The sequence below is a fragment of the Neofelis nebulosa genome, chromosome 12, assembly GCF_028018385.1.
Source record: "Neofelis nebulosa isolate mNeoNeb1 chromosome 12, mNeoNeb1.pri, whole genome shotgun sequence".
NCBI classification, from domain to species: domain Eukaryota; kingdom Metazoa; phylum Chordata; class Mammalia; order Carnivora; family Felidae; genus Neofelis; species Neofelis nebulosa.
Window position 1 is genome coordinate 33,037,288 of NC_080793.1, and position 10,304 is coordinate 33,047,591.

A 10,304-nucleotide genomic window follows, 5' to 3' on the forward strand; every position below is an offset into this window, starting at 1 on the left:
CTCATTGAATAACTTTGTCACCTTTGTTGAAAATATATGTGTGAATTCTCTAATCTGCTTCGTTGATCCATTTGTCTATCCTTATACCAATACCACACTGTCTTGATTACTATAATTTATACTAAGTCTTGAAGTCAGGTAAGTCCTCCAACTTTTTGCTCCTTTTTCAAAATTGTTTTGGATGTTCTCAATCATTTGCAATTCCATATATATTTTAGAATCAGTGTGTCAATTTCTACCAAAAAAGACTGCGGGGGTTTTGATAGGGATAACATTGAATCTATAAATAAATTTATATCTTAACAATATTGAGATTCAATCTATAAATAAATTTATATCTTAACAATATTGAGACTTGAAATTCATGAACATATGTGTATCTCTTTTTTTATATCTTTCAATTTTTTAGTTATTCTCAATTTATCACAGCAACATTTTGTAGTTTACAGTGTATAGGTCTTGCATATATGTGTTAAACATATTCCTAAATGTTTTGTTTTTTATGTTACTGTAATTGGTACTGTTTCTTTGATTTCATTTTCTAATTTTTCACAGTCTATGAAAATGTAATTTATTTTATATAATTACCTTGTAACCTGTGACTTTGCTAAATTCACCTATTAGTTCTTGTTTTATGTAGATTTCTTAGGATTTTCTGCATGTATAATTATGTTTTATTTCACATGACTTTTTTTTTTTAATTTTACATGCCTGTTAAAAACAGTGATACTGTCTGCTTGAAAAAGTGGCTCACTTTTTGTCTTGGGAACTGACCAATACAATCACTATTTCCTCATCTTTGGCAGAGTCATGGAAGACACTGTCCATTGATGACGCCATGTTGATTATACAGAAATCAGTAACCAGCAGTCACTGGAAGACTTCCCTGACTGAGTAGGATAGGAAAGAGGTTGATAAATGCCTCTTGGTATTCCTTCTTAAGAAAGAGGTAGATGGAATGGGAGAAAAAAGGTCAGAGAAAACCAAGGAGTAAAGGATTTCAAAGGACCATGAGTTGGGCCAGTCATCCAATCAGGAAAGGACTGACTTTTTGGAGCAGGTGTCTTGGCTGTGGCAGAGTCTGCTAAGATATCCCACTCTTAACGAATCATTTGTGTGGGCAAATGTTATCAATATCTCCAGGGATTCTAATATGCTCAACAGGACACTGCAGTCCTGGCATGGGTACTGGCATGGCTTTCCTCTGTGTTTCCTTGGGTCATTATTTGGAAGATGACTTAGAAGAAATAAGGTTATCTGGGAAGTTAATGGCTGCCAAAGTCACATGTCTAAGAATGGAATTTGCATTTGGAGATCAAGGTGTTAGAAACTGAAATTATGAGCTCCTAGGTAAGACACTAATTTAAGTATCTAGAATTTAAGACACTGGAATTTTGAGAAAAACAAAAACTTTGGAGTTAGACAAACCAGGGTTTAAATCTCAGTTCTGAGGGATGTTCTCCATTTTCCTCCAGACCCACTTTCCACCATTCTTCATCTTGTTCTGTGTGCTGAGGGCTGATCTAAGATGTGCTCTCTTGCATCCTGTTGGGTTTAGGCAATGGGAGGCATAGGCAGGTAATCAGAGGTGAGAAGGGAGGTCAGGATATTTATTTTCCCAGCTCCCTCTCAGTTGGATTGCAGTTTGGCCATGGCTTCTCCTGACAGTTGGCCCTTTCCTACAGCTTTCTCTCCAGGTTCAAGTAACCACTGGCTTTTCTTGCCCCTTCCTGCCCAAGGATAATAAAAGCTTTCCGCTGTTTCTATTAATGGGCCCCTTTATACCTCTTGCAGGTTTTCTGTAACTCTGAATACCTTACAGTGTCCCCTTCATTCAACTTTCTTCAGTCATCTCTTTTGAGGATGTCATCTGGACCCTGTTAGACCAGCCCATCTGCCTACTAGCTTTGGAATTTTGAGCAAGTTATTTCTGTAATTGAGTCTCAGTTTTTTCATCTATGAAGTGGAAATAAAGATATCCCTTGCAAATATGAGGGATAATAGATGTGAACAGCTCATAGTAACTACCCAATAAGTGGTACTTATCATCATCATTACTAGTAACTATTATCACATGAGGACTGGCAAGATCATAGTGTCCTCGGTGACTATTTAGAAAAAAATTGTAGAGCTAGTTGCTAGTTATCCAGAAGCATAAGACTGGGGGTGGGGGCAGGGAGAATCTCAGATAATGGAAAGTGAAAACTAGGCAAGGGGTTGGAAAGATTTACTAGTACTGTGAAATAGAATAATTTTGATATTTTCACATAAAGAAGGGAGATACAGCTTTAGAAGTCTCAGACACATGATGGGAGGATCCTAAATATGGTAATGGAGGTGTTCACTTTGTTAGGAAAAAGCAGGTGTGGTAGTGCTACATATCACAAGACAAATCCTTGAACAGAAACACATTGAGTCAAATCTTGAGAAAGGCAAAAATATAAAAGAAGAGAAGTTATTATTGACATAAGGGCATCCTGAAGATCATCCAGCCAGATGGAAAAAATGAATCCCTGACTCATATTACAGGTCTGGTAAGGAAGCAAGGTGTCTACATATTGTATCTTGATTGTCCCCAGCTTGCTTCTATACCAGCACTTAATACCCACTGCTACTCTGGCTGGCTGTTCCTTTCCCTCCTTCATATCTCAGTTTCTTAGAGGAACCCACAACCAGTTTGGTGGAAACCTCTTTTAGTTCACTCACTGCTGCCTTCTTTCCGGGGCACACATGTCTTTTTGGATGGAGGAGTCAGAGTAGGTTCAAGCAAAAGCTCCCCATCATGGTTCTTGCAACATCTCTCCCCATAGACTCTCAGGCTTTGTCACTGAGTCTAACTAGTCATGCAGAACTGCTCATCTTTGGATGTAATTTATGTCCAAGGGATTCTGCAGGTCCTCTTGCAGTTTACTTTCTGTTGAATGCCCCTACCTTATCATTTCCTCTCCTATGCCATATATATCTGAGTTCTTTTCCCAGGAGGCTTCCTAACTCCCCCAAAATTCAAAGAATAAAGCTGGAAACCAGAAGGTGTCAGACCTAACCAAATTTCAGATTCTGCACAGCTTCTAATAAATCCTTACTTGCCACACGATTTATTTTTTCCCAGCAGGTAGATGAAGTGATGAGATCGTCGCCTGTACTTAATTGTAATAGAAAGAAGAGGAAGCTAGAGAGAAAGAGCTTGCGTGAGCCAAGGGGAAAAAAGAAACCCAGAGAAAAGATTGAGTTAGTTTGAAATTCTAAAATGGTAGATGTCTCAACAGGGGTTGGGAAGGTCCCCATGTGGATATTCTGTCTATGAAATTGCATGCAATTCTGATGACAAAGAAACAGAGGTGGTCTCTAAATAGAAGGAATCCTTTGGCTTCTTAGAGATCTCCATGTGAGCTCAGCTCTTCAAAGGACATTACTGGAAACCAAAGAATGAAAACAAAGAATGGTGAAGATTTGTGCAAATGACGTCAGAAAAGCAAAAGCTCAGGATAAATCCTGACTTGTGAACAATGTTCAGGACATCATAAAAGACACAGAATGCTATTTGGAGCAAGTTGAAGAGTGAACAAGGCAAAAGCAAATGTCTTGGGTAAATGCTTTCAAAGCCATTCCAAAACACTTGGCCTTCGTTTGTTCTGCCAAGGTGAATGACCTTATGAATGGAAAGGGTAGAACAATCAAGGGGGGCATAAAAAAGATCAGCAAAGTCCAGACTGGTGAAGAGACTGTGAGTGAGCACAAAGCTTCCAGCCTCCTGCCCAGGAACATTGTATTCTAGGGAACTGTGAGACCTTGCAAATGAGATTACTGGGCCACTTCTGGTTATCTCAGAGGAGCTGTGAAAAATGGGGGATGTGTCAGAAGACTGGAATCAGCTAAGAATAGTCATGATTTTCTAAAAGGGGAAAAAGTGGGTTATATACAGGGATTGTAAACTTAAACATTTTACAGAGACCAGAAAATAACTAAAGAGTCAAGTAGGGCAGATAGAAACCCTAGTGAGCTGGAAAAGGAGGCTCCTTCTTTTTTTTTTTTTTAAATTTTTTTTTCAACGTTTTTTATTTATTTTTGGGACAGAGAGAGACAGAGCATGAACAGGGGAGGGGCAGAGAGAGGGAGACACAGAATCGGAAACAGGCTCCAGGCTCCGAGCCATCAGCCCAGAGCCTGACGCGGGGCTCGAACTCACGGACCGCGAGATCGTGACCCGGCTGAAGTCGGACGCTTAACCGACTGCGCCACCCAGGCGCCCCAAGGAGGCTCCTTCTTAAAAGGGCAGCTGTTACTGAGCTCCAGCTCTGGTGGTAGCCATGCCCAGAATGGTTAAGTTAAATTTTAAAATTTTCAACGTTAAAAAAAAAAACTTAAAAAAAAGGGGCGCCTGGGTGACTCAGTCGGTTAAGTGGCCAACTTCGGCTCAGGTCATGATCTCACGGTCCCTGAGTTCGAGCCCCGCGTCAGGCTCTGTGCTGACAGCTCAGAGTCTGGAGCCCGTTTCAGATTTTGTGTCTCCCTCTCTCTGACCCTCCCCCGTTCATGCTCTGTCTCTCTCTGTCTCAAAAATAAATAAACGTTAAAAAAAATTTTTTTTAAATAAATAAATTTTTCAAATGGGGATCACAATTTAAATGTTTTGTTGTTTTTTTTTTTAAATATTATACAGGCTGAATTAAATAGGTTTGTAGATGGATAGGGCTAATAGGCCACCAGTATTTGACTTCTCCCCATAGATTTGCCATCTTGTAGCTCAGAAGCTAGGACAGTCTATTAAATGATCACCTGGTAAATATTTTAAAGGACTGATAATCCTTGGGAACTACACGGGTTCACTAAGGACCAATACTGATATGCCACACTCTAACCTCTCTCAGTTCTTAGATTCTGTGGTAGACTTGGTGGTGTGATTTCAGCAAAATGATGACAAGGATAGCCATGTTCTCCTGGGGGACCAGATGGAGAAGTCCAAATGGAATATGAATACTTCTAGGTAGATTCTTAGATGAACTGAAAAGCCATGTTCAAATTTGATGGATTAATAAACCAATATTGACTAATAAGTTGGTAGATTAATAAACCAATATTGACCAATAGGAAAATCTCTATTCTCTTGTCTCTGACCAACTATACTTTTAGAGCCCAGAAATAAGCAAGAATTAGCTTATGGCTTGACTATTGCAGAGTGCAGTGAGAATATCACCTCCTTGATCTTGGCTGTGCGCTTTGTAGCCGAGGGGTCAGCACACTGACCCAGTTTGTATAACTAAAGTTTTATTGGAACATAGCCACACCCTTTCTCCTACGCGTTGTCTCTGATTGATTTTGATAGATAGGGACAGAGTTGAGTAATTGCGACAGAGACTGTATGGCCTGCAAATTCTAAAATATTTACTACCTGTCCCTTCACTAAACAACTTTGTCAACTTTCTGATGTGACAAAACATTATTCTAGTACTCTTAGTGACCTTATTAGACTGTTGACTAATATTAGATTTGTCAATAATGGTCAATAAAAGCCCAATATCTGTTTCTTTTTTTTTTTTTTAATTTTTTTTTCAACGTTTTTTATTTATCTTTGGGACAGAGAGAAACAGAGCATGAACAAGGGAGGGGCAGAGAGAGAGGGAGACACAGAATCGGAAACAGGCTCCAGGCTCCGAGCCATCAGCCCAGAGCCCGACACGGGGCTCGAACTCACGGACCGCGAGACCGTGACCTGGCTGAAGTCGGACGCTTAACCGACTGCGCCACCCAGGTGCCCCCGATATCTGTTTCATATGAACTGATATCAAGCTATGTCTTGAATCCTAGATGGAAACAATTGATTTAATGACTAAAACAGCAGAGCTCTAAATTTATTCCTGACAGAATTTCGCTTATTGTTTTATAATTCCTTGCCCAATGTCTTGATAATGCCTTTGGCTTTCTGTCCAATGCATCCCACTTTTGAGGTAGGCTGGGATGGGCTCTCATGGTGAGGTAGGATTCAGAGGCCTGGTCAGAAGCAGATCTAATTTGGGGGCAAGTTCAGCATGAAGACCCAGGAAAAGAGTTAAGAGTCAAGGTCAAAGAAGCCATGCCCATCATTACCCTGATGGACAAAGGCAGAGCAAGAGGTCGGGGGTGAGTAAATGCAGAAACAGGACTAGAAGTGAGCTGAATGTAAGAGTAAAGCCAAGAGAGTTCTGGATTTTGTCTTTTAATGGGGAAAGGGTGTCTCTTCTTCGATGCCTACTACAAGAGTCATTAGATAAATTCAAGAGGGTGGGGCCCCATGATGGGATTAGTATCTTTGTAAGAAGAGGAAAAAACTAGAGCTTACCCTCTTTGCCTTGCGAGGACACTGCAAGAAGGTGGTCATCTGCAAGCCAGGAAGAGGGATTTTACCAGGAAGGTAATCTTATGGCCCCTTCATCTTAGACTTCTCAGCTTCCAGAACTGTGAGAAATAAATCTGTTGCCCAAGCCCCCCAGTCTGTGGTACTTTGTTATAGCAGCCCGAGCTAAGACAGATGTCATCAATTTTACCCTTTAAAAAAAATTCTGGCTAAAAACGCATAACATAAAATGTGTCATTTTAACCATTTTTTAAGTGTATAGTTCAGTAGCATTAAGTTCATTTACGTTGTTGTGCAACAGATCTCCAGATCTTTTCATCTTTCAAAACTGAAACTCTATACCCACTAAACAAGAACTCTCCATTTCCCCTCAATTTGACTTTTTAAAACAAAAAGTTATCAAAGCAGCTAAGGAGAAACACTACCAGATATTTAAAAGTGTACTTCAAAAGCAAAATAATAAAGAAAAGTAGATGCAATCTGGTATATTTTCACTGCTTGCTAATTAGTATCCTCTTTTCCACTTAATGTCTTCAAAGGGAAAAAAATGTAATTCCTTCTCCCGTTTACCTCCTTGAGCATCGAGAGCTTTGAGGGCCGGGACCCAGGTTTTTGACTCTTGGTAGAAAAATCCTGGTTAGTGTTCTTCACAGCTTTGACTGGCCTGTGGAAGAAACCTTGAAGGAGGACATGCCTCCTCTCTGCTGGCATGCCCCAAAGGCTTACTTTTAAAAAACCAATTCCCAGTGCTGCTTTCCTTCTTGCTACTGAAGAAATTCCCTAGGGTTTTAGAATTCCTTCTCTCTAGAGTTCTCTTTTTTCATACTTCTTCCATACAGCTTGACCAAAGCCCAAAGAAATTATAACCACATGCGTTCCACTTTTGTTTTGGTATGAAACATGGTAATTTTCTCTACCCTGATGAGAAAGAGCTTTCCAGTGCCTAAAAATGCATTCTCCAGCTTACTTATTAAATAATTTCCCCCTAAATGCAACTGTCCTGCAAATGTTAGTGGCAAGTTTTTCTTTAAATACAGATCACTATTTGAAAGTGTCAGGAGTTATTCATCATTATACAACACAATTTTTTAAAAAATGGAAGTATCTTTATATTTTCTGAAAGTACACGATTGTTGTAAAATAATACAAAGGTTAGAATGAAAATGAAAGCCCTCTTGTAGTCACACCCTAAGAGATTACCGATCATGTCTTAAAAAAGAAAACAACAGAATTTAAACAAAATTGCACAAGAGCTTTAACTTATCAGTTCAAAAGAGGCTGTCCTAATCACATCCGAGAGCTGACGTAGAGTGTGGCATCAATACTGAGGTTGTGTGGTCAAGGGTCAGGAGTCCAGAGTCAGAGAGACCTGGGCTTGACCATGGTCACTACCAACATACTAGCTGTGTACCCTTGAGTAACTCACTTTATTTCTCGAAACCTCTGTTTTCTCATCTTCAATGTAGGAATAGTAATCATCTTTAAAGTAGGGATAGCTACCCCTAGGCTTGGGAGATGATGTGACATAGAACATGTTTGGTGCCTAGCATCAGTGCCTGGGACGTCGTAGGTCCTCAGTAACAGTAGTATTATAACTATTAGGTTTTTTTAAATTATCTTTAATGTGCTAAAATACACATGACAAAATTTTAACAGCTTAACAGTTTTGTAAGTTACAGTTCAGTGGTATTAAGAACATTCACATTGTTGAGTAACCATCCCCACCATCTACCACTATATTAATTATTAATATGGCTCTAATGCCCTGTCCTGGAAAAAAAAAAAAAAAAACAAGAGTGAATTTACCTCTCTCCTGTGTGAGGCTGTGTCAGAATAGACTCCTTCCTCGTCTCAAAATCTTTCAAATCTGGTCATATGTTTGTGGCTAGATTTTGAAAACCCCTTCGTATGAGGTGTTCAAGGCATCAGACTGCTTCTAGTGTTATCTGGTGTTCATAGCTGTAGAGTTGGGGGCTCAACAGACCTGCACAGCTACTCTAGGGTGAAATTAATTCCCAGACGCCCTTGCTGACACTTTGCAGTGTCTTCCTCAGCAGACGTTTCTGCCGGCTGCCGGCCCGGGCTCTGCTAATGGAGGTTTATAAAGGCCTTCACAATTCCTATGGTAACCCAGGAGAAAGGCTGTTGCCATGGGGACTAGTCAAGCCTGTATAAACCTTCCATCTCTATCAGACAGATGAGAACGATATGAGAATGAATCTTTTACTAGTTCACCTTCTGAAATTGCTAACAATTATCTCTGTTTTTGGACAAGGGTTCATCATTTCTTTCAGGTGGAAACTCATTCATGTTTTCAGCTTTAAATGAATATTATTTCAAACGTTGCCTGATGATCTTGGTGTCAACCAAAATCACCCAGAGACTGAAATGGCTGGTGATGGAACCATTTTCAAATTTCTCCAGTGTTACCAGCCACTAAATAACATTTATCACAAGCATGCGAACTTCATATTGTTTTGAAAGAAGCATAGGTTTCTTTGAAATGCATTAGCCCTAAGCATGTGCCTATTAAAGGAGCCTTTACATTGTTTTACATTAACTCAAGGAGAATCTGAGCTCCGTGCAGGCAGGGTCTATGTCCTATTTACCTCCATATCTCCAGCATCTAGTCCACTGCAATATTAGGGATTCAGTAAATGAATCAATCAGTGAATCAACCTACACCCATATGTTGATGATGGCAGATAACAGTATTGGTGTCCAGATGTGTAATAAGTAGAAGTTACCTCTAAAATATTTATTCATTTATTAAAAGACAATTTTTTAATGCCTACCAGCTTCATTCCTTTAGTGATAGCGCAGTTCCTACTTTTAATTCATGGAGCCAGTCTTTAGGTAATAAAACTGAACAGTACAAGGTCCACATCTTCCTGGAGCTCTTGATCTGTAGGTGAGACAGACAAATACGTCTGCCAGAGTAACATAAAATTGGTATTAGAGTAGAAGTATAGCCTCCAAAACCATATTTGGTTCTGACTGGGGCTCAGGGAGAGATAAAATGAAGTTTGAGCGGGGCATTGACAGATGAGTAGGAGTTCCACAGGCAGGTGAAAGTCGGTGGTGTGGGGAAGAGGAAATGAGGCATTTAAGGCAGCAGGAACAGCATGTGTCATAGAACATAGTGCACCGAGGGCATGGTAAATATTCTCGGGTGGCTGAAATACAGGTTTTTCTGAAGGCTGAGAAAGGAGGCAGACCTATGGCCAAATTACTATGTGGAGTAGAGAGGGAGGGCGTCCACGGAATGCTTCCAGGATGTGAAAGCAGGGCCATGCTCAGAGCTACAGCCTGAGGAGGCTCGCCATTGAAAGGGTCAGGCAGTGAGAGGACCAGATCTGCCTTTAGGACAGCCAGAGGGCATGGCAGTGTTAGGGAAGGTGGCCAGGAGGTCAGGCTGATATGTAGATGCAGATCTTTTAGAAGGTGTTTAGAATTTTATTGTTTGAATTCCAAACATGGGAATTTTTGAGTCATCTTTTTGTGACTGATATCTAACTTAATTCCACTGTGGTCAGAAAACATACCTTAAATGATTTCAATTCTTTGAGATTCGTTAAGGCTCACTTTATGATCTAGCATATGTCAAATTTAGCAACCACTTTTCATGCACTTGAAAAGAACATGTATTTCCTCTTCATCTGTGGTGTTCTATGTGTATCAATTAGGTTAAATTCATTAATTGCATTGTTTAGGTCTTCTTTGTTCTTACTGATTTTTTCCTGTTTATTCTATTTGTTACTATGAGAAGTATGGTCAATTTTTTTTAAATGATGCACACTTAACTATTTCATTTTGTCCTGTAAAATTTTTGCTTCATATATTTTGAAACTGTTATTGGAGGAATACAAATTTAGAAACTTTTATCTTCCTGGTGAATTGAACCTTTTGTTATTATCAAAAGTATCTCTGTTTCTAGCAATGGTTTTTATCTTAAATTTTACTTTGTCTGATG

At 39.7% G+C, this 10,304-nt stretch overlaps 1 long non-coding RNA gene across 2 annotated transcripts; it reads right to left on the reverse strand.

Moving 5' to 3' along the window:
* Window positions 1-410: 410 nt before the first annotated feature.
* On the reverse strand, window positions 411-8,413 carry LOC131491611 (uncharacterized). Of its 2 annotated transcripts, XR_009251546.1 has the most exons (5): window positions 8,138-8,413; window positions 6,902-6,995; window positions 6,317-6,355; window positions 4,860-5,001; window positions 411-1,545 (listed from the first exon to the last, which is right to left on the reverse strand). It is a non-coding gene; the product is annotated as an uncharacterized LOC131491611 (long non-coding RNA). The 2 variants fall into 2 exon arrangements; XR_009251547.1 differs by lacking the exon at window positions 4,860-5,001.
* Window positions 8,414-10,304: the final 1,891 nt, after the last annotated feature.